This window comes from Hypanus sabinus, chromosome 8 (genome assembly GCF_030144855.1).
Source record: "Hypanus sabinus isolate sHypSab1 chromosome 8, sHypSab1.hap1, whole genome shotgun sequence".
NCBI classification, from domain to species: Eukaryota; Metazoa; Chordata; class Chondrichthyes; order Myliobatiformes; family Dasyatidae; genus Hypanus; species Hypanus sabinus.
In genome coordinates, this window is record NC_082713.1 from 29907912 (window position 1) to 29929430 (window position 21519).

The following is a 21519-nucleotide window of genomic DNA, read 5'->3' on the forward strand; positions in this document are numbered from 1 at the left end:
ACCTCAAAGTTTATTGGCATTAAAAAGTCTGGTGCTAATTCAGGAGCTGGGATATAATTTCATCACAAGATTAGACCATTTAGTGCTGAGATAAAAGGCATTTTCTTTAAAGTGTGGACTGTAAGTCTTTAGATTTGTCTACCTTTCAGCACTTTCATTCTCCACCCATTAAGTGCATGGAAGAGTGAAACAGACAGTCTGAAGCGCATTGAATTCAAAGAACATGGGGAGTGCACAGTGAAGTGAACTTGAGGCACATGATCAGTCTCACTTGTTTAATGACACAATGGTGCACAGAGGAGATGTAGAGGACTCGTATTATTATTATGGTTGACAAAGTGATTGTCCTTTATTGAAAATGTGAACTTAAAATACAGAGGGAATAAAATGTCATATCATAGGTTATGTCTGGTGAGTGGCATCAAACATCCCTGGCTCCCCTTCAGTTCATCACAGTGAAGTGAAATTTAATTTTTCATTTTCAATTTCTTCTCATTATATACATTTATAAACATGAGCTTTCCCAAAAAAATACTGTCAGATATGTCCAAGCATTCTGACCCACCACACTTGCACAGAAGCCTGAAATAGAAACATAGATAATCTACAGCACATTACAGGCCCTTCAGCCCACAATGTTATGCCAACCATGTAACTTACTCTAGAAGCTGCCTAGAATTTCCCTACCACATAGCCCTCTATTTTACTAAGCTCCATGTACCTATCTGAGAGTCTCTTTAAAGACCCGATTGTGTCCGCCTCTACCAACTTTGCTGGCAGTGCATTTCACACACCCACCACTCGCTGTGTGAAAAACTTACCTCTGACATTCCCCTTGTATCTACTTCCAAGCACCATAAAATGATGCCCCCTTGTTTCAGCCCTAGGAGAAAGCCTCTGGCTATCCACACGATCAATGCCTCTCATCATCTTATATACTTCTATCAAGTCACCTCTAATCCTCCATTGCTCCAAGGAGAAAAGGCCAAGTTCATTCAACCTATTCTCATAAAGCATGCTCTCCAATCCAGGCAACATCCTTGTAAATCTCCTCTGCACTCTCTCTATAGTATCCACAGCCATCCTGTAAAGAGATGACTAGAACTGACCACGTACTCCAAGTGGGGTCTTTTATAGCTGTAACATTACCTCAAGGCTCTTGAACTCAATCCCACAAGTTGATGATGGCCAATATACCATATACCTTCTTAGCAATACTGTCAACCTGTGCAGAAACTTTGAGTGTCCTATGGACATGGACCGCAAGATCTCGCTAATCCTCCACACTGCCGAGAGTCTGAACATTAATATTATATCCTGTCTTCAAATTTGACCTACCAAAATGAACCACTTCACACTTATCTGTGTTGATCTCCATCTGCCACTTCTCAGCCCAGTTCTGCATTCTAGCAATGTCCTGTTGTAGCCTCTGACAACCCTCAAGACAGTCCACAACATCCCCAACTTTTGTGTCATCAGCAAACTTACTAACCCACCCTTCTACTTCCTCATCAAGGTCATTTATAAAAATCACAAAGACAAAGGGTCCCGGTACAGATCCCTCTGGAACGTTCTCCTTGCGGAATATGAACCACCCACAACTGCCTTCTGTGGTCAAGCCAATTCTGGATCCACAAAGGAAGGTCTTCTTGGATCCCATGACTCCTTACTTTCTGAATGAGCCTCGCACGGAGAACCTTATCAAATGCCTTACTGAAATCCATATACACTACATCCACTGCTCTATCTTCATTAATATGTTTGTTACATCCTCAAAGAATTCAATCAGGCTCGTAGGGCATGAGCTGCCCTTGACAAAGCTAATTTTAAACATTTTGCAATTGTTCAAAGAAAGGATTATGATTTGACAGTGGAGCAACATTAACAAAGAAAGTCACAAGCATTTGTGGAATATCCCTCTCCTGCTTGGAAAAGGTGACACAGTACTTCACCCAGATGAATATGGAACAGATGGTTCTGTTAACACTTCTTATTTATGTAAGTGATAGAACAGTAACATGAACAAAGATTCAACGACAAAAGGAACCATTTAGCAGAAAGTGTCAGAGGTGGTTGAAAGGAATGGCCCAATCAAATCTAGCCTTCTGGCACATGATTGACAGCCCTGTCATCTATGTTTCTTTCAAGTTCAGAGTTAGGCAATGGAATGTGTAAGCATTTCTGTGTTTACTACTCCTTTAGGCTGAGGTCTACTTCCTTACCGCTCAAAATATTTTTCATTACCTCTTACCTAATCCTTCTGCCAATTACTTTAAGTCTTTGCCCCAGGTATTGGAGCCTTCTGTGGAGTGAAATAAGTAGGTGTAATAGGACTGAACGCTGAGGCATTCCCGACGGTATTCTCGGGGGAGGCTCCTGTTCAAGAAGCCGTAGCATGAGAAAACGTTGAAAATGGAAAGTAAAATTCCATTGTATTGTGATAAGCTGAAGAGGTGTTGCCTCACAGAAGCATTAACTATATTGTGACATTTTATTGCCTCTGCTTTTTTTTTCCAGATTCATATGGTTATATACACCTCAATTAATTTTTCCAGTCTCCAGTCCCTAGTCTATCCAATCTTTCATAATAGCTAATACTTGCTAGATCTGGCAGCATTCTCATAAATCTCCTCTGCACTGCCTAAATTCAATCATATTTTTCCTGTGATGTAGTAAACAATACTGCACACAATGCTCAAGCTGTTGCTTAACAAGCAATGAATGCAATTCTAGTATAATCCCTTGTTTTAGTATTCCATGCCTCTTCTAGCGAAGGAACATACCATGTAGTTGCCTCTTTAACAACTTTACCTACCTATCTTACTACCTTTTATTCTCACCTTACATGCATTCATTCTAAGTTCCCTATGCTCCTCTAAAATTTTCATTATCTCACATTAAGTGTATACTGCCTTGGCTCACTATACGTTCCCAAATGCACTCCCTCCCATTTTATAAAATTAAATCCCATTTTCCGCTCTATTATCCAACTGACCAGCCCATCACACAATCTTGTCCTGGTTCATCACACAATCAATCTCAGGACCATTTATGCACTTTTTATGCCCCCTTCCGTCTAAATAAAAGTTGGGATTTCATGCATATTTAGTATTATTGAATAGTATTGCATAAATGATGTTCAGATGCACTTGGAAATACTTAATTAATTCCATTTCAAAGGTAAAATGGCTTTAACAGCTAAATAGCTCAGATTTATACATGATATACTGTATTAGAGTCATAGTCTTACAGTACAGAATCTCCAATATCTACCTGACCATCAAGCACTCATTTATGCTAATACTGCACTAATTTTATTTTATTCTCCCCACATTTCCATTAACTCCCCTCCACCCTCCCAAAGGCTGTACCACACACCTGCACACCATGGTAACTTACCTATTAAACTGCCAACCCACATGCCTTTCCAATGTGAGAGGAAGCCCAGATGGTCATGTGGAGACTGTACAAACTCCACAAATACATTCAGTAGCTGTTTTATTAGGTACACCTGTACCATTGCTTATTAGTGCAAACATCCCATCAGTCAATCATGTGGCAGCAACTCAATGCATGAAAGCATGCAGTCATGTCAAGAGGTTCAGTTGTTGTTCAGAAGAAACATCAGAATTGAGAAGAAATGTGATCTAAGTGACTTTGACTGTGGGCTGATTGCTGGTGCCAGATGGGGTGGTTTGAGTATCTCCAGAAACTGCTGATCTCATGGGATTTTCCCACACAACAGACTCTAGAGTTCACAGAGAATGGTATGAAAAACCAAAAACAAGATCCAGTGAACACGAGGAAATCTGCAGATGCTGGAAATTCAAGCAACACACACAAAATGCAGGTGGAACGCAGAAGGCCAGGCAGTATCTATAGGAAGGAGCACAGTCGATGTTTTGGGCCGAGACCCTTTGTCAGGACTAACTGAAATAAAAGATAGTAAGAGATTTGAAAGTAGGAGGGGGAGGGAGAAATGCTAAATGATACCTGAAGACGGGGGAGTGGGGTGAAGCTGAGAGCTGGAAAGGTGATTGGCAAAAGGGATACAGAGCTGGAGAAGGGAAAGGATCATGGGATGGGAGGCCTAGGGAGAAAGAAAGGGGGAGGGGAGCACCAGAGGGAGATGGAGAGCAGGCAGAGTGATGGGCAGAAAGTGAACAAAAAGGGAAGGGGGAAAATAAATAAATCAGGGATGGGGTGGTTGTTCTGTGGGTGAATACCTTGTTAATGAGAAAGGCCAGAGTAGAATAGCCAGACTGGTTCAAGCTGACAGGAAGAAGATTGTAATTCAACAATCATGTGTTCCAACAATGGTGTGCAGAACAGCATTTCTGAACACACAACATGTCAAACTTGAAGTAGCTAGGCTACAGCAGCAGAAGACCACAAAGTGTTCCACTCATGTATCTAATGAAGTAGATACTGAATGTAGAGCATCAAAGGTTAGGATTGAACCAGGTCTGTTGGGTCCATGAGGCAGCAGCTTTGCTAACAGGGCATATGCCACTGTGCCAACTATTTTATGCATATGTAGGTATACTCACTATTTTAAAAAAACCACTAGCAGGGTTGAACTGTGAATACCTTAGCAACAGACATTAAACTTAATGTATGACTCAAAGCTGTTTGTTATTGTATTGCATGATTCATACTACATTGTTCAAATTTTATCTAATAAATTATAATAGCATAAAAGGAGAGGCAACACTTGACCTTCATGTTGGGGTCGCCTACTGCATTTGGTGCTCCTGATGCGACCTCCTCTACATTGGTGAAGCTCGTCGTTAATTGGGGGATCGGTTTGTTGAGCACCTTTGCTCCATCCACCAAAACTGGAGATACCCGGTGGCCAAATGTCAGCCCATGGCCTTGTCTTTTGCCGCAATGAAGCCGCTCTCAGCGTAGGGGAGCCACACCTCATATTCCATCCAGGTAGCCTCCAACCTGATGGCATCAACATCAAATTTCTCCTTCTGGTAACTTTTTCCCCTCCCCTTCCCTCTTCTTCCATTCCCCACGGGCCTCTTATCTCTTTTCCTTATCTGCCCATCACCTCCCCCTAATGCCCCTACTTCTTTGCTTTCTCCCATGGTCCACTCTCCTCTCCTATCAGATTCCTTCTTTTCCACTCATCTAGCTTCACCTATCGCCTTCTAGCTAGTCCTTCTCCTCCTTTCCCTCCCTCTCCACAACCTTTTTATTCTGGCATCTCTCCCCTTCCTTTCCAGTCCTAAAGAAGGGTCTCACCCCGAAATATAGACTGTTTATTTACTTCTGTAGGTGCTGCCTGACCTGTGGAGTTCTTTCAGTATTTTTTGACTTTTGCTCTGGATTTCCAGTACCTGCAGAATCCCTTGTGTTTATAATTTTCTCAGAATGCCTGGGATTCATAATGAAATTGGACTTGACTGTCCATAATACACATAAAATGCTGGTGGAACTCAGCAAGTCAGGCAAAATCTACAGAAGGGAACAAACAGGCTGTCCATTTTGATCTTTTAAATTTACTTTCCAAAGTAACTAATATTGTGACCACATATAAGTTCTTTTTCTACTGTACAGTGTTTTTTTAAAACTTCGTCATTTGTTATTTTCAAACATTGCCCTATTAAGAAATTGTGCTGAGATCGCTAAACTCATTATTATAGCAGGCTGATCGTGCTTTCAGTGAATAAAGAATACATTATACAGTGTACATTATATAAAAGTAAGACTAATTCAGGTTTTATCTAAAATAATAAATCAGCCAGGGCTGTATAGTGGTGCAGCAGTTACTGTTGCAGCCCCACAGCTGCAAGGACAGAACTTCAGACTTAATCTTGGATGCTATCGCTCCAGACTTTGCACATTCTCTCCACATGTGTGAATCATTTTTAATAGCACTGGAAAGGAAGCTTTTTTTTAGCCAGAGAACGATGAATCTGTGGAATGCCCTGCTGCAGATCATAGTGGAGGCCGAGTCCACTATATTCAAGGCAGAAGTTGATTGTTTCCTGATCAGTCAGGGCATCAAAGGATTTGGAGAGAAGGCAGGTGTATGGGCTTGAGTGGGATCTGGGATCAGCCATGTTGGAATGGCAGAGCAGACTTGATGGTCTGAATGGCCTCATTCTAATCCTATGTCACATGGTCTTATGACATATGTCATGAAATTTGTTGTTATGTGGCAGCAGCACATTGCAATACGTAAAAATACATAAGATCTGTGAATTGCTATATATATACATTGGTTCTATGTCCACACAAATCTGGAAGAGGGGAAAAAGCTGTTCTTGAATCATTGTGTGTGTGCCTTGGGGGCCCGAGTTTGCAAGGAAAGGTTGTGTAAACTAGGAGTTTATACCCTGGAAATTAGGAGATTGAGCGGCAATCTATTAGAGTAAATAAGAACATGAGAGACATAGACAGGATGATAATGTATGGTCCTTTTCCCAGGGAGAGGGTGCTAGAAACAAGAAGGTATTGGTTTGAAATCAGAATCGAGAGACTTAAAAGGGATACCTGAGCAACTCCAGGCAAGGGGTGGTGCATTTTTGGAATGAGCTGCCGGAAATAGTTTTGGGACAGGGACATTAACAACATTTCAATGCTATCTGAAAGTTCAAAGTGAAATGATCAAGGTATGTATATGTCACCATATGCTACACTAAGGTACATTTTCTCGTTGGAATTTGCAGAAGAACAAAGAAATACAATATAAACAATGAAAAACTACACACAAAGACTGACAGTCAACCAATGTGCAAAAGAGAAATTACACAAAAATAAAAAGAGTAAATAATGACAAACAAACAAAAAAAAAATGAGAACATGAGTTGTAGAGTCCTTGAAGCTAAATAGATAAGTACGTGGGTGAATGATCTAGATGCATGCATTGATAGGAGCAGTTTAGAGGGCTATGGCCTAAAAGGGAGCGACTAGGACCTGCTCACCAACCAACATAGCAGAAATACCACCTTTGGATACCGATCAAAGCTCAATCATTTATATGCTTTCTGGTCAACTAATACAAGAGCTACAAACTGGTCTGTTACTGCTTGAGGTGATAGTTTTCAAGTCCTCTTTTCTTTCAACCTGTTCTGTTCATAAGCTGGGAATATTTTAATTGTAGTTGGATTTCTATCGATTCTGCCGACAAAACGCAACCGAATTGCTGCTTGCGTGCGTAGCAGATTATTGGACTAACTGTCATTATATGATCTGTTTCCAAAAGCAAAAGGAAAACAGAACAAAAACTGAAGCAAACAAAAGAACAGAGAAAATAACAGAGAGAATAACATCCAAATACTTTGATTCTGGGGAGAACAGGAAAATTAATTATTATACAATGTGCTTCTTATGAATTCCTTCAAATAAGCTTCTTCCTTATAAGCAATCCAATGGTTCAGAACAAAAATGACAGCAAATTGCAGACAGTGTGATTTGCATATATTAACATCTCATTTGAATGTTATACAAAAGCTCTTTGACACAAATGTAAAGGTTATCAATCAGATGCTAACCCCAGGTACAGAATTGCATGTTAGGGCATTGTAATGGTCTTTACACCAATTTAACTGATCCTACTATTTGCAATCTGTCAAGTGTTCTGTAGGCACTGCAGGAGAAGGACGAGATGGACACAGTGGGGTGATTCCCTGAGCAGACCGTCCAGTTCATCTGGCAAAATGCCTCATCGCCAGACCTCACCTACAGGCACCAAGACCTCGCCTGGCTGGTGGTGAGAGAGGCCCTCCCAGTCCGATTCCTCCTGTACGCCCGGAACATCGTCTCCACACCCCTCTGCCCACGGGAGGACTGCAGTGAGGAGTTGGTGACCCTCCTCTTTGCACACTGTGGGTTTGCGTAGAAGGTGTGGAGAAGGATGGAAGGGGCTGTGTCGAGGTTCATCCCCAGCAGCTGCGTAACAGCGGATTCTCTGATCTACGGGCTGCTCCCGGGGACGCACACCGAGACCAACATCCGGTGCTGCTGGCAGATCATCAACTCAGTGAAAGATGCTCTTTGGTCGGCCCGAAACTTGATGGTCTACCAGCACACGGAGATGTCCGTGGGGGAATGCTGCCGACTGGCACATTCTCGGCTGCAGGAGTCCGTGCTGAGGGACGCACTCAAACTCGGTGCAGCCACCGCAAGGGCCTGGTGGGGAAGGATCACAGTCTAGGGTCCTTCTCCCGTGGGAGTTGAGGGGTAGGGGGTTGGGGGTATACCCCCTGAATGTAAATATGAAAGAACAGAGTGCCACGTGGGTGGCAAAATTTTGAATTTTGAAAATGTTAAAACAATAATGGTAATAACTGTAAAGAATTGAAAGTCATTGAATGATTGTTGTATATAATTTTATTTTTGAATAAAGTATATTTTGTTTAATTAAAAAAACTGATCCTACCATTTGCAATCTGTCAAGTGTTCTAGTGTAAAATAAACATGATAATGTGCATGTACGATAATTGATCATCTTCAGCCTTATCTTACTGGAGTTACATATATGGGTCTAAGATTTGAAGCCAGAAATATAAACTGAATTTAAATTCATATTGCATTCTGTTCCATACTGGTTCAGAAGTTATTACTTTGATGATAAGTTTACTTTGACATTTGAACCTTAGAAGAGATTTCTGTGGAATGTTAGCATTATCAGAGTAGTAGGTATCACCTCCAGTTTATTCATTAACCCTTTCATTTGATACAGCGTAATAAAACATAATAAGCATAAAGAACATAATAAATGTAAGTATAAAAACAATCCTATAAAACACAATGCACAATAATTATTTTTCCTTTGCTATTACAAAGGAAAAGGTGCTGGGCAAACTCGAAGGTCTTAAGGTAGATAAGTCAGCTGGACCAGATGGACTACATCTCGGAATACCGGGAGAGATTGCTGAAGAGATACCGAATGCATTGGTCATGATCTTTCAAGTATCACTTGACTCTGGCATGGTCCCAGAGGAATGGAAGACTGAAAATGTCGCTCCACTCTTTAATAAGGGAGGAAGTCGAAAGAAGGGAAATTATAGGCCAGTTAGCCTAACCTCAGTGGTTGGGAAAGTGTTGGAGTCTATTATTAAGGATGAGGTTTCAAGGTGCTTGGAGACTAATGATTAAATAAGTCAAAGTCAGCATGGTTTCTGTAAGGGCATCAAAGGATATGGCGAGAAGGCAGGTGTATGGGTTTAAGTGGGATCCAGTATCAGCCATGATGGAATGGTGGAGCAGACTCAATGGGCTGAATGGTCTAATCCTGCTCCTATGTCTTATGGTGTTAGGGTGTTGTAACTGTTATATATGTAGTCTGATTGTACATACATGGATTGATACTAGGTGACGTGTACACCACCTAGTGATGGCATGTTAGGATGCTCTCTGCTGTGCATCTGTAGAAGGCTGTAACTCCACCACGGACATCCCCCAAGCCCAGCTGCAAAAGGAAGAGGGTAGGGAATGGGTCTAGCGACCCCATCCCGTAAAGACCCAGAGCTGCAGAAACACCAACAGAAGCTCTGAAGACCTCATCCCTGAGAGAGGAAGGATCTATGCCTGGAAGGTAAAAGCATAAGCCATGGAGCTGATTAACCTTCAGCTCAGGACAGCGGACTCTGCTGAGCTGTTGTTGCCGGTCTATGCACAAGTAGGGGTGATGGTCTTAAGAAGAAGAAGAAGAAAGACATGAATAACAATGTGCATTGACCAGTTCTCTTCCAACTCCTCAGAAAGTAGGGGCATGAGTGAGCTTTCTTGACTGTGGGGGATGTGTTCTGGGTCCAAGAGAGATTGTGTGAGATGAGCATTCCCAGGAGTTTGAAGCTGTTTGTAGTGATCTGGTGATCCCTGCCACCAATATGAAGAGGGGTGTGAGTGATGCAGATTTTCCTGAAGTCAATAACCATCTCTTTTGTCTTGATGACATTGACACTAAACCATTATGATGATCATCTATTTAAATCATCCATTTAAACCTATTCCATTGAATATTCTGATTATTTTAGCCAATAGCTACTGTGGGCTCCACACATGACCCAGACTTGATTCATGACCTAATTTATGAGTACAGTGGAAAAACTAAGGAAAAAGCTGGTGAAAGGCACTATCAAAAAGTTATGTGGAAAGTGATATTCTTCTGATCAGAAGGTATTTGTGTGAAATATCTTTCTTGCATTTCCAAATTGACCTTCTTCAGCTCAACCAATCCCAAAGCACTTCACAGCCAATGAAGTACTTCTGAAGCACAGTCACGTTGAACAGTAGAGAAGCCTTGCATCTGCATTTAGCAATGATCTTACAGATATCAATGTGAAAAAATAACTTGTTAATCAGATGTTTTGGTGATGCAGGTTCAGGACTAGTACTGAGTGAGAACAACAGATGTCTCAGATGAAATGAGGACCATTGTCATGACCATGTGTAATCAAAGAGGCACCTGCTCCATCCTGTAAAAAGACTCCACATCTGAAATGCAGTTCCAATGCTCATAGGCAGGAGAATCTGAAAGTGACATTAAAACTTTCATGCAAACCATTCCATTATCTGTGAATAAAATACACAAAATGCTGGCAGAACTCAGCAGGCCAGACAACATCTATGGGAGGAGGCAGTGACGACGTTTCGGGCCGAAACCCTTCATCAGGAGTGAAGTAACATGGGATGGTCAAGGGGGGATAAGAAGTGGGGGGAGGGATGAAGTAGAGAGCTGGGAAGTGATAGGCTGAAGGGAAATGGGCTAGTGGGAAGGTGGAGAATTATGGGAAATAATAGATAAAGAAAGGTAGGGCTGGGGGGAGATTATAGTGAGGGGGGGGGGAAGAGAGAGAAAGTGAACCAGACTAAAATAATAGATAGAGATGGGGTAAGGGTGGGGGGCAGGGGTATCAACGGTCAGTGAGTTGTATGTTCATGCCGGCAGGTAGGAGGCTACCTAGGCGGGAGATAAGGTATTGCTCCATTGACCTGCGTGTGACCCCTCATCTTGACGGTAGAGGAGGCCATGGACAGACATATCGGAGTGGGAGTGGTCTGTGGAATTGAAGTGTGTGGCCACAGGGAGATCCCGCTACTGCTGGAGGACTGAGTGCCGGTGTTCGGCGAAATGGTCTCCCAGTCTGCGGCGGGTCTCCCCAATGTATAAATGGCCACATCGGGAGCACCGGATACAGTATATCACCCCAGTTGACTCACAGGCGAAGTGGTGCCTCAACTGAAAGGACTGTCTGGGGCCTGGGATGGTGGTGAGGGAAGAAGTGTGGGGGCAGGTGCAGCACTTCTTCCGTTTGCAGGGATGAGTGCTCGGAGGGAGGTCCGTGGGGAGGGATGGGGGGGATGAATGGACAAGGGAGTCAGATAGGGAACGATCCCTGCGGAAAGCCGAGAGTGGAGGGAAGGGGAAGATGTGGTTAGTGGTGGGATGCCTGCTTCCTGCCGGCATGAACATCCAACTCACTGATTTCCGTTGATACCCCTGCCCCCCACCCTTACCCCCATCCCTATCTATTATTTTAGTCTGGTTCTCTTTCTCTCTCTTTTTCCCCCCTCACTATAATCTCCCCCCCCCAGCCCTACCTTTCTTTCTCTATTATTTCCCATAATTCTCCACCTTCCCCCTAGCCCATTTCCCTCCAGCCTATCACATCCCAGCTCTCTACTTCATCCCTCCCCCCACTTCTTATCCCCCCTCGACCATCCCATGTCGCTTCACTCCTGATGAAGGGTTTCGGCCCGAAACATCGTTATTACCTCCTCCATTAGATGCTGTCCGGCCTGCTGAGTTCTGCCAGCATTTTGTGTTTTTTATTTATTTCCAGCATCTGCAGATTCACTCGTGTTGCCATTATCTGTGAAACTGATTTAGATGCCAATGTACACTTTCTAATAATTCAGGAACTGAGGCAAGCAACAATTCTTGAAGCTAGAAAATTATGTTTACTATTGGGAAAGCAACCGGTCGTGATCCTATACTTATAGTACTTGTAAAGTTGTGTGGTGGGGGGGCGGGTTGAGAGCTTTCTGGCTGCTGTGAAACTGTATTCCAATTATCTGAAAAAATGCAAAGAAGCCAATATTGTCCTGCTGTTTAAAAAAGGCTCTAAACAGAAACCAGGAAATTAGAGGCCAGTGAGTCTGCCATCAGTTGTGGGAAAGTTATTGGAAGGTATTCTAAGGGACCAGACATATAAGTATTTGGATAGACATGGACTGATTAAGGATAGTCAGCATGGCTTCATGTGTGGTAGGTTATGTCTAGCTAATCTTATATGGTTTTTTGAAGAAGTTTTCAGGAAAGCTGATGAGGCAAGGCAGTGGATGTTGTCTACATAGACTTTAGTAAGGCATTTGACAAGGGCCTGGATGGGAGGCCGATTCAGTTACTTGGCACTTAGGATGAGGTAGTAAATTGGCATAATCATTGCCTTTGTGGGAGGAATCAGAGAGTCGTAGTAGAGAGTTGCTTCTCTGACTGGAGGCCTGTGACTAGTGGTGTGCCGCAGGGATCGGTGCTGAGTCCTTTGTTGTTTGTCATCTATTTCAATGACCTGGATGATACTGTGATTAACTGGAACCGACCGCAAATCTGTAGATGACACCAAGACTGGGGGTGCAGTCGACACCAAGGTAGGTTATCATGGCTTGCAGAGGGATCTGCAACAGCTGGAACCTGTAGGACCACTGAGCTAGGCCTTACACAGTGAACGGTAGGGCACTGAGGAGTGTGGAAGAACAAGGGGATTTGAAAATACAGGTACATAATTCATTGAAAGTGATATCACTGGTAGACAGGGTTGCAAAAAATGTTTTGGCACATCAGCTTTCATAAATTGACTACAGGAGATGGGATGTTATGTTGAAGTTGTACAAGATGTTGGTGAGTCTTAATTTGGAGTATTCTGTGCAGTTTTGGTCACCTACATACAGAAAAGATGTAAACAAGGATGAAAGAATGCCAAAAAAATTTATAAGGATTATGCCAGGTCTGGAGGACCTGAGTTATTAGGAAAGACTGAATAGGTTAGGGCTGAATTCTTCAGAATGTAGAAGACTGAGAGGAGATTTAATTGAGGTATACAAAATTATGAGGTGTATCGATAGGGTAAATGCAAGCAGGCTTTTTCCACTGAGGTTATGTGGGACTACAGCTGGAAGTCATGGGTTAAGAGTGAAAGGTGAGAAGTTTAAGTGGAACATGAGGGGAAATGTCTTCACTCAGAGGGTTGGTAAGAGTGTGGAATGAGCTGTCAGCACAAGAGATGCATGCGAGCTCAATTTCAACATTTAAGAGAAATTTGGATAGGTACATGGATAGTAAGGATAAGGAGGGCTGGAATTCTGGTGCAGGTTGTTGGGAGTGGCAGTTTAAATAGTTTTTGCATGGACTAGATGGGTCAAAGGGCCTGTTTCTGTGCTGTACTTCTCTATGTCTTTATGATTATCACTGAAGTGCCAGAGCCAACTATGAAAAGTTCAAAGGATTAGTTGTGTTCAATGTGACCAGCAAGGTACTTGAAAGAGTCCTACTCAAGAAGTCTGCACTAAGAGCTAGTGCAGAACTGGAGTAGGATATTTCACACACTTACATAGCTTTCATCCCTGCAATAAGAAAATTGTGAACAAGGCGCAACTTCCAATGTTGCAGCTGTGATATAAAAAGGGCCTTTGTCACCATTACCAGGGATGCATCTCCAAGACACCTTTGAAACCTGGCAGTCCAAAAATGTGCCCTCTCTGATAAGCACTTTGGTAGGTGAATAAAAGCAACCAAGTATCAAAATGAAACATCATCTCAGTTTACCCTTGGTCGTGGCTTGAAGTAAACTTTAGCTTTGACATCTTCTCAAATATGTTGTTTGAAACAATGATTGAGATAATCAATGGAGTTAGCTGAGAAACGTGTTGAATAAACTCTTTGATCCGTGCACCAATTTGACAAGGTAGTCGTGTGGTAAGACACCAATGCCGCACCAAAATTTATGTCAGTAATGATGTTCTGGATTGTGTCCATGAAGGGGAAGTCAGAAGTACACACATCAGTCCTCATCGAGGAGTCAGCAATGTAATGGGGGGGTTGTTTCAATTTCCTGGGTGTCAACATCTCTGAAGATCTATCCTGGGCCCAACATGCTGATACATGTTGACTGGTTCCATCACTGTCTGGCAAGAGGCTCCGATACACAGAATCAGAAAAAGCTGAAGAGAGTTTTAAACTCAGCCAGCTCCATCACGGGTACTAGCCTTCCCACCATTCAGGACATCCTGAAAAGACGATGCCTCAAGTAGGTGGCATTCATCATTATGGGCCACACCACCCAATACATTCCCTCGTCACATTACTACCATCAGGAAGGAGGAGCAGGAGCCTGAAGACACACACACACTCAGTGTTTTAGGAACAGCTTCGTCCCCTCAGATTTCTGAATGGACCATGAAACCACAAACAGTACCTCAAATTTTACTCTCTGTTTGCACTACATTTTTATATTTATTATTGTAAATTATAGTAATATTGTATGTATTGTACTGCTGCTGCAAAAAACTAATTTCTGGACATATGTCAGCAATAATAAACCTGATTCTGATTCTAATTCTAATTCTGATTGAACTCTTTCCATCTCATTCAGATTTGATACAGAAAATAACGAAGCCTTTGACAAAATTCCTTTGTGTCTGGAAAAAGTTACTAAGTGATAGAACACAAACATGCCTGAATATTGGGCTTGTGTCCTTACCCTTTGAATCGAAACACTAACCCTGTTTTCCAAGCTGCAAACACCAGTGCCAGTGGAAAACCGCCATCAGACCTCTGGTGAAGAAATCAGACTAAGGATAATGCAGTCCAATGGGCTGTTATTTCCCTCTGTGTATGGATTATTTTAGTAAATAGTCTAAAAGAAAGGTTGTTCATTCTGTGCTCTACTGTTCTATTATAAGGCTTTCAGAAGGTAGCAGGATTCAGGGAATTCTGATCAGCTCACGCACACCACCTTTTGCAATGAATACCAATAAATCTTGGAAGAAAGTCTGATTTGTAACAAGCCATAAAAGACCAAAGAGAAAATCCTACAACTGTTGTATAATGTTGATATTCTGGGGAATACAAAACATTTCTTTCTATTATCTGTAGTAACTTCATCAGAAGAATCCTTTCTTTTTTTGGGAGTTCCATCAAAATCATCACAGCAGATCAGCTTAAGTCATTACTGGCCACAGCTTCACCTTCTATCATCTGATTTTCTTCCACCCAGCTTTATGCTGTATCAGCTAAGGTGAAGTTCCGTTTCTTTTTCTGTTAATGTTTTCATTTCCCTCTTATTTTCCATTAAGAGTTACTGACATTTCTGCCATTTCCCATAATGTGCTGCTTTTATAAGGAATACACTTTACTAAAAATGTATTAACTGAGTGACTAATGCCTCTCATTAATTGTTTTGGGAATTGTTATTCCTTCCCCTCTCAATTGTTGGTCCCTAATCCCACTGTCACTCCCCTTGTTGCTTCCTGAGAATTCCAGAAATAATTTCAGAACCTCATCCAATTTACCGGGAGAGAATTCCAGCTAAGAAAGGTGCTGTCTTTGCTTTGCATTCTTTTACCTTGAGCTGGGGTAACCTTCCAATAGCATTTCAATAATCAGAACCTCCAGCAAAAAAGCAATAATCAATCTCAAGTAGTTTGTTTAATTTTACCACTAATTTAGAATGAATAAGGATGTAATTCTGTCACACTTCATCTCCTTTGCAGCTTGGTATCTTGTATTTTTTTAAAGTGGCTTTGCAAGTAAGAATCAAACAGTAAGAATGAGATCTTTTTAAGCTAAAATATTCTTGTACTTCTTAACTGGTAGTTTATTAGGTTTGCAAGGTATATTTAATTGATTGTTGTTATTTTGTTCTTCCAGGCAACAATTTATCAGCCTTTCCATCACATCACACAGCTATTTAAATGAATTCAGTGGCCAGAAACAAACAACCCTTCCTCGGAATCTAATCATTGATTTCAGCATCAAGAAATGCCTCCTGACTTGTGCCTCAAGATTGTCCTGCATATGCTTGAACCTTAATTCCCCTTGTTTTTCAATCCTCTTCTATCAGAAAATAATGATTCACTCTTACCTTTTTCTTTCTCTCAGATGTCTTTCTAGAGCTGGAAATTTACTGAAAATTCACCCAAAATTATCTTTGCCTTTGGTGATCAGCCCATGTTTACCATATTCACACCTTCTGGGTGCTGTTTGTAACTGCAGATGAAGGAGGGTCCAGTCTTTACCAATTTTGGAGAATTTAAAATAGAATTCGTCTGTCAACATAACACAGCAGTCATGCTTACTGACACCATTTACTGTTTAGCCATGGTGAGTCATAAACTAATTCCCCCAAGTCTCATCCCATGTTTTATCCTTTTATCCTAAGTTTTATTCTATGTGTTGAGTACACTTGCCTCTTATTCTTGTCAACAATGAAGAGCACAGATTCTCCATACTGAATTTCATTTGCCACTCTGTAGTCCAAGTGTATATCATGCTGAACCATTTCTGATAATAGATTGAAATGGTGACTACAGGTCAACAGAATTGGATGAGGGGTGGAAAGGGGCATCCTGTAAAGATTTCTGGTAAGTTTAGTCTTTGCCTTCAACATTGTGATCTAGTACCACATTCTGGATCTCTACATCCCTTGAGCCAATTACTAAAGTGTGCCCATCAACTTAGGCTGCAATGTAAGAGACTTTCCTTTCCAAACTATTAGACAATTTTTGGAAGAATGCTTTCAGGGTGAAGTTCATCAGGATCTCTCTTATAAATTGGTGGAAGCATTGTCAGAAGATTCCCATTGTACTTCCCTCCACAGAACATCTTCCCTGATAGGTTAGGTGGATTTTCCCCAACTGGCTTTCAAACATGAAGTCCACAGAGCAAGATCTGTTTCTTCTAAAGTCTGGCCATAACTAAATCTTTTATCATAGAGGAACCATAGGATGACTGCAGATGCTGAAATGTGGAGCCAAGACCAAACTGCTGGAGGAACTTAGTGAGCCAGGCTGATTCTGTGGAGGGAAACAGCAACTGTCTATTGTCGGAGTTCCTCCGACAATTTGTTTTTCGTTCCTTTGTCCTACAAGCTGTTTCCGTGGTGCTTGGTTTGTTTGAAACGCATCTCAGCGGCTGCCGGGTGGAATATCGCAAACCCTTCCATTGGAAACTCTACGGTTCCGAGCTCAATGTGATAGGCAGTGTCTCACGAATCTCGAATCTCGGCCTTGGGGAATAGTTCGCCATCCATCATGTGGTGCATGAACATGTGGTCCTCATTGAACATAGAAGAAGAGCAGCACAGTATGGGTATTTCAGCCCACGAAGCTCCCCTCCTACGCAACCCACAAGCCTCTATTTTGCTTCGTTCCACGTGCCTAACTAAATGCCCTTGTTGTATCTGCTCCACAATCACCCCGGCAGTGCGCCCCAGGCACCCTCTACTACACCCACCTTTGACATTCCCGCTAAACTTTCCACCTCACACAAACGAAAGTCCTTTGGTATTGTCCATTGCCGCCCTGGGGAAAGGGTGCTTGCTGTCAGTCCCCTTCATAGTCGTACACACCTCTGTCAAGGCGCCTCTCGACCCTTAAGCCGATTAGAAAAACTTTGCTTCATCTAAATGACAAATTCTCATATTTGTTTGCACGGGCTGAATCATTCCAGTCAAGAACGTTGATCAAATAATTTATTATGAAATCAATCGCAAGCCCGGCTTCCCGATTCCATATGATTTACTGCAGCGCCGGGCAACATAATCAGGAAGCCCAGAGCCCTCGGCAAGAGCGGCAGCTGTGCATATTTACTTGAGTAATTGTCTGAGAGTAAATTGGAAATTTTAGCAAAATAATAATAGCCCTTTGCGTTCGTCGTCAAAGGTTAAGCAAAAATGCAAGATTTCTTTGAGCATCAGCCGTCGTTAGTTTTCTCGTGGCGCCTGCAATTAAAGAGAAGCAGCGGACTATCCTTTTTTTTTTAACGCGGATTAGCCACACTTAAAGAAATGGCTGGACCCAATATTCTATTTCATCACTCCGTTCAAAAGTTGACACATTACTGAGAGATTGGACGGTTCCCTCGTGGGAAAGGGGAAAGGGCGCAGTACTATTACATTTTATTCATCACTGACAGTCAAACCCAGGGAACATTTTCACAACTGCTGTGGGAGATGCATCCTCTTTCTGTGAAATTTTTATTAAAATCATTCCAGCACCCCCAAGCCTACTGTAGTCAGAAATCAATAAGCCTTCATGGTATCGGAATTAATTCAGAATCATGTTCAAAACCGGGCACCGGTAAAAGTGCAAATTTCTCCCCGCGAGACTAATTGTCAAAGTATTAAAGCGGAGTGTTTTCCTTTGGTTGGGGTGACTCGCAAAAATATTTTGTGGGTCTTACAGTAAGTGCTAAAAGAGTTTTTCGCAAGTGCATGGGAAATGGCATAGACAACCATCTCTCATTCTGGTTTCTGCGCTAAAGTCCATCTGGCCAGAGCCTCGCATGGCATTTGAATACGACCAGTCCCATCTGCTGCTGGAGATACCGATGCGGCGTATTCCTGGTCCATTTTGATGTTTTCACTAATATGACATTTTACAACCGAGTCCAATGATACGTGTCCAAACTAAAACATAGAAATTAAACCGCAATGGCTTCACCTACCATTGCACCGATTCAGACCTCAAACACTTGAAATAATCGGTCTTATATTTTAATATGATATCCAACAAAAGCTTACGGAAGCGAGATAAAATATTTCTATTTACCTGTATGCTGAGTTCCTCCTTATTTCCCTCCCGCAAATCGATACTGGGTAGTTTTCTTCTGATTTTAAACGCAGCAATTGTACTAGCGTTATCATTCTGCAAGACTTCGCAACACACACACTATCTACAACGCCGATGATGGTAGGATCCCAAATCGCTTCAAAAATCGCATCTTCTAATGAGGTTTTTGAATACGAACTTTTTCTGCGTTGAGACTCATCGCAATACGTGTCCCTTTTTAAAATGCCTGTGGAAATTTTTTTTCATCCGACAGTAAAAGTGAAGGGGAGAAGGTTTGCCTCGCCCTCTCTCAGATTCTCCTTAGGAACCTGGTCGCGTATTTTCCTCATCGAGATAGGAGCGCTACAAGCCGGATTTCACTTCGAAGCCTAGAACAAAGCCCGGCTCAGTGCGTCCATCTAAACCCGGCTGCAATCTTTGGCCGAGAAAGATCCCCGGCAGGTCGGTGACGGAGGGGCTGCTTTCCCTAATGTGGCTGAGTCTGTTGTCACCCTTCAACAAGAGCACGTACACTACTAGCATGTCTGACACCTTGTGCCGGCAAGAGAAGCTGGGGCTGTTGCCGAGCACACGGAAACATTGACAGGTGAGTCACGAGGTTGCTTTTTTTGAGTGTTCTTTGCGTTGCTGCCTGTTTTCTCTCCCTGTCTCGTCCCTCTTGTCCATCCTCGCCCTGTCACCGATGGCTGCGGGCAGTCCGTAAGGGGTGGCGGACTGTGCTGCGGGCTCTAATGCTCAAGTGATATCGTAGCGAGCTAACATTACACAGCCTAGGAGGGAGGACAAAATGCGTTAGGTGTCTCTTATCATAAGACACAACTTTGAGCACGTGCTGAAGACCAAATCTTTGATCACTATGGTGCAGGACACAGACGTGAGTTCGGGGAGGCTTGGACTGAACCCCCACACTCTGAAGAAGGAGCTTGGATTTACGTTGAGCACTCATGGATCTCAAGACATTTGAAAAAAAAAGCACCCTGTAGGCAATAAAGTGCTTCCGAGGCACGGTCAGTATACTTGTTCCGACTTGGCAGTCCATGGCCTCCTCCTGTGCCACGATGAGTACCTGTTACCCTCAGGGTGGCGGAGTAACACCTTACATTCAGTCTGGGAAACCTGCAATCTGATGGCATGAATATCCATTTCTCCTAACGGTAAAAAAAATTTCCTTCCCCCTCTCCCTCCCTCCCTCCCTCCTCCTCTATTTCCCATTCTGGCCTTTCACCTCTTCTCACTTGTCTCTTCTTGCCCCCCTTCCCCTTCCCTTTCTCCTATGGTCTACTTTCCTCTCCTATCAGTGTCCTTTCTCTCCAGCCCTTTACCTTTCCTACCCACCTGGCTTCATACATCACATTCTAGCTGTCCTCCTTACTCTTCCCCACCTTTTTATTGAGCATCTTCTCCCTTCCTTTCCAGTCCTGAAGAAGGATCTCAGCATGAAATGTCCACTGTTTATTCATTTCCGAAGCTGCTGAGTTCCTCCAGCATTTTGTGTGTGTATTGCTTTGGATTTCCAACATCTGCAGAATTTCTTGTGTTTATAGTCAATGCTGGCTGGGATATAGAGCACAGCTGTACACAGCTGTTTACTAGAAATGGCAATGGAATAATTTATCTGTTTCTAGGTATTAATTCTGAGTTAACAGCTGGTCAAAACAAAGAGAAGCTGTTCTACTAATCTTCAAACAATGCCTAGGGATTGCTTAAGCCTTTGGGTGCCTTGACTTAATTTCTCATCCAAATGGTGGCAACGTTATCAGTCCACAAGACCATAAGCTATAGGAGCAGAAGTCAGCCATTTGGCCCATCAAGACTGTTCCGTCATTCAATCATGTGCTGATCCAATTCTTTCAGTCATTCCCACTCCCCTGCCTTCTCTGCAGACCCTTCGATGAACCTATCTATCTCTGCCTTAAATACACCCAACGACTCAGCCTCCACAGCCACTTGTGGTAACAAATTCCACAGATTTACCACCATCAAACAAAAGTAATTTCTCCACGTCTCTGTTCTAAATGGGCGTCCTTCAATCCTGAAGTCGTGCCCTCTTGTCCTAGTGTCCCTTACCATGGGAAACAACTTTGCCATATCTAATCTGTTCAGGCCTTTTAATATTCAGAATGTTTCTATGCGATCCCCCCACCCCCCATTCTCCTGAACTCCAGGGAATACAGCCCAAGAGCTGCCAGACATTCCTCATATTGTAACCCTTTCATTCCTGTCGAGCCCAGCCAAGGCTTAAAGTTTCCAAAGTGTGACTTTCTGCTTGAAAGGCTAGAATGCACCCACTATGTCAAAGAGGAAACTAAGCGACCCACTAAAAATGATCTCAACAGCTTTATATAGACCTACTGGCAAACGGAACGAAATAATGTGAATCTAATTTAAAAGTCAAGGAGAGGATGGAAACGGTTAATGAGTATGTATAAGATGTTTATCACACATGTGTTCTTTCCAAATTCAGAACTGGGTCATTCAGCTTCCATGTTAGTGCTATGTAACTGCTAAGTCAATATAGGTGGTGATGATATCACTGCCATTGCACAGTTACACACCAGTAATAAATAATAGAGGTAAGGAATGGTTTAATTTCATGAGAAGCTTTGATAGTTAGGGAAACTTTAGGCAAACCTTTTCTCTGTGTAGAGCTTTCCTCTAAAAGATTCAGTATGTTAAATAAAATGTATGATTAAACAAATTGTATTTCCA

The 21519-nt window shown here is 42.5% G+C and overlaps 1 protein-coding gene across 1 annotated transcript in view; it reads right to left on the reverse strand.

The window, feature by feature from the left end:
• LOC132398007 (short transient receptor potential channel 5-like) overlaps nt 1-19007 on the reverse strand; it is a 128827-nt gene extending 109820 nt beyond the window's left edge. The window contains exon 1 of the mRNA XM_059976890.1: nt 18790-19007. The gene's annotated coding sequence lies outside the window, so the exon portion shown is untranslated. The remainder of the gene's footprint in view (nt 1-18789) is intronic.
• Nucleotides 19008-21519: the final 2512 nt, after the last annotated feature.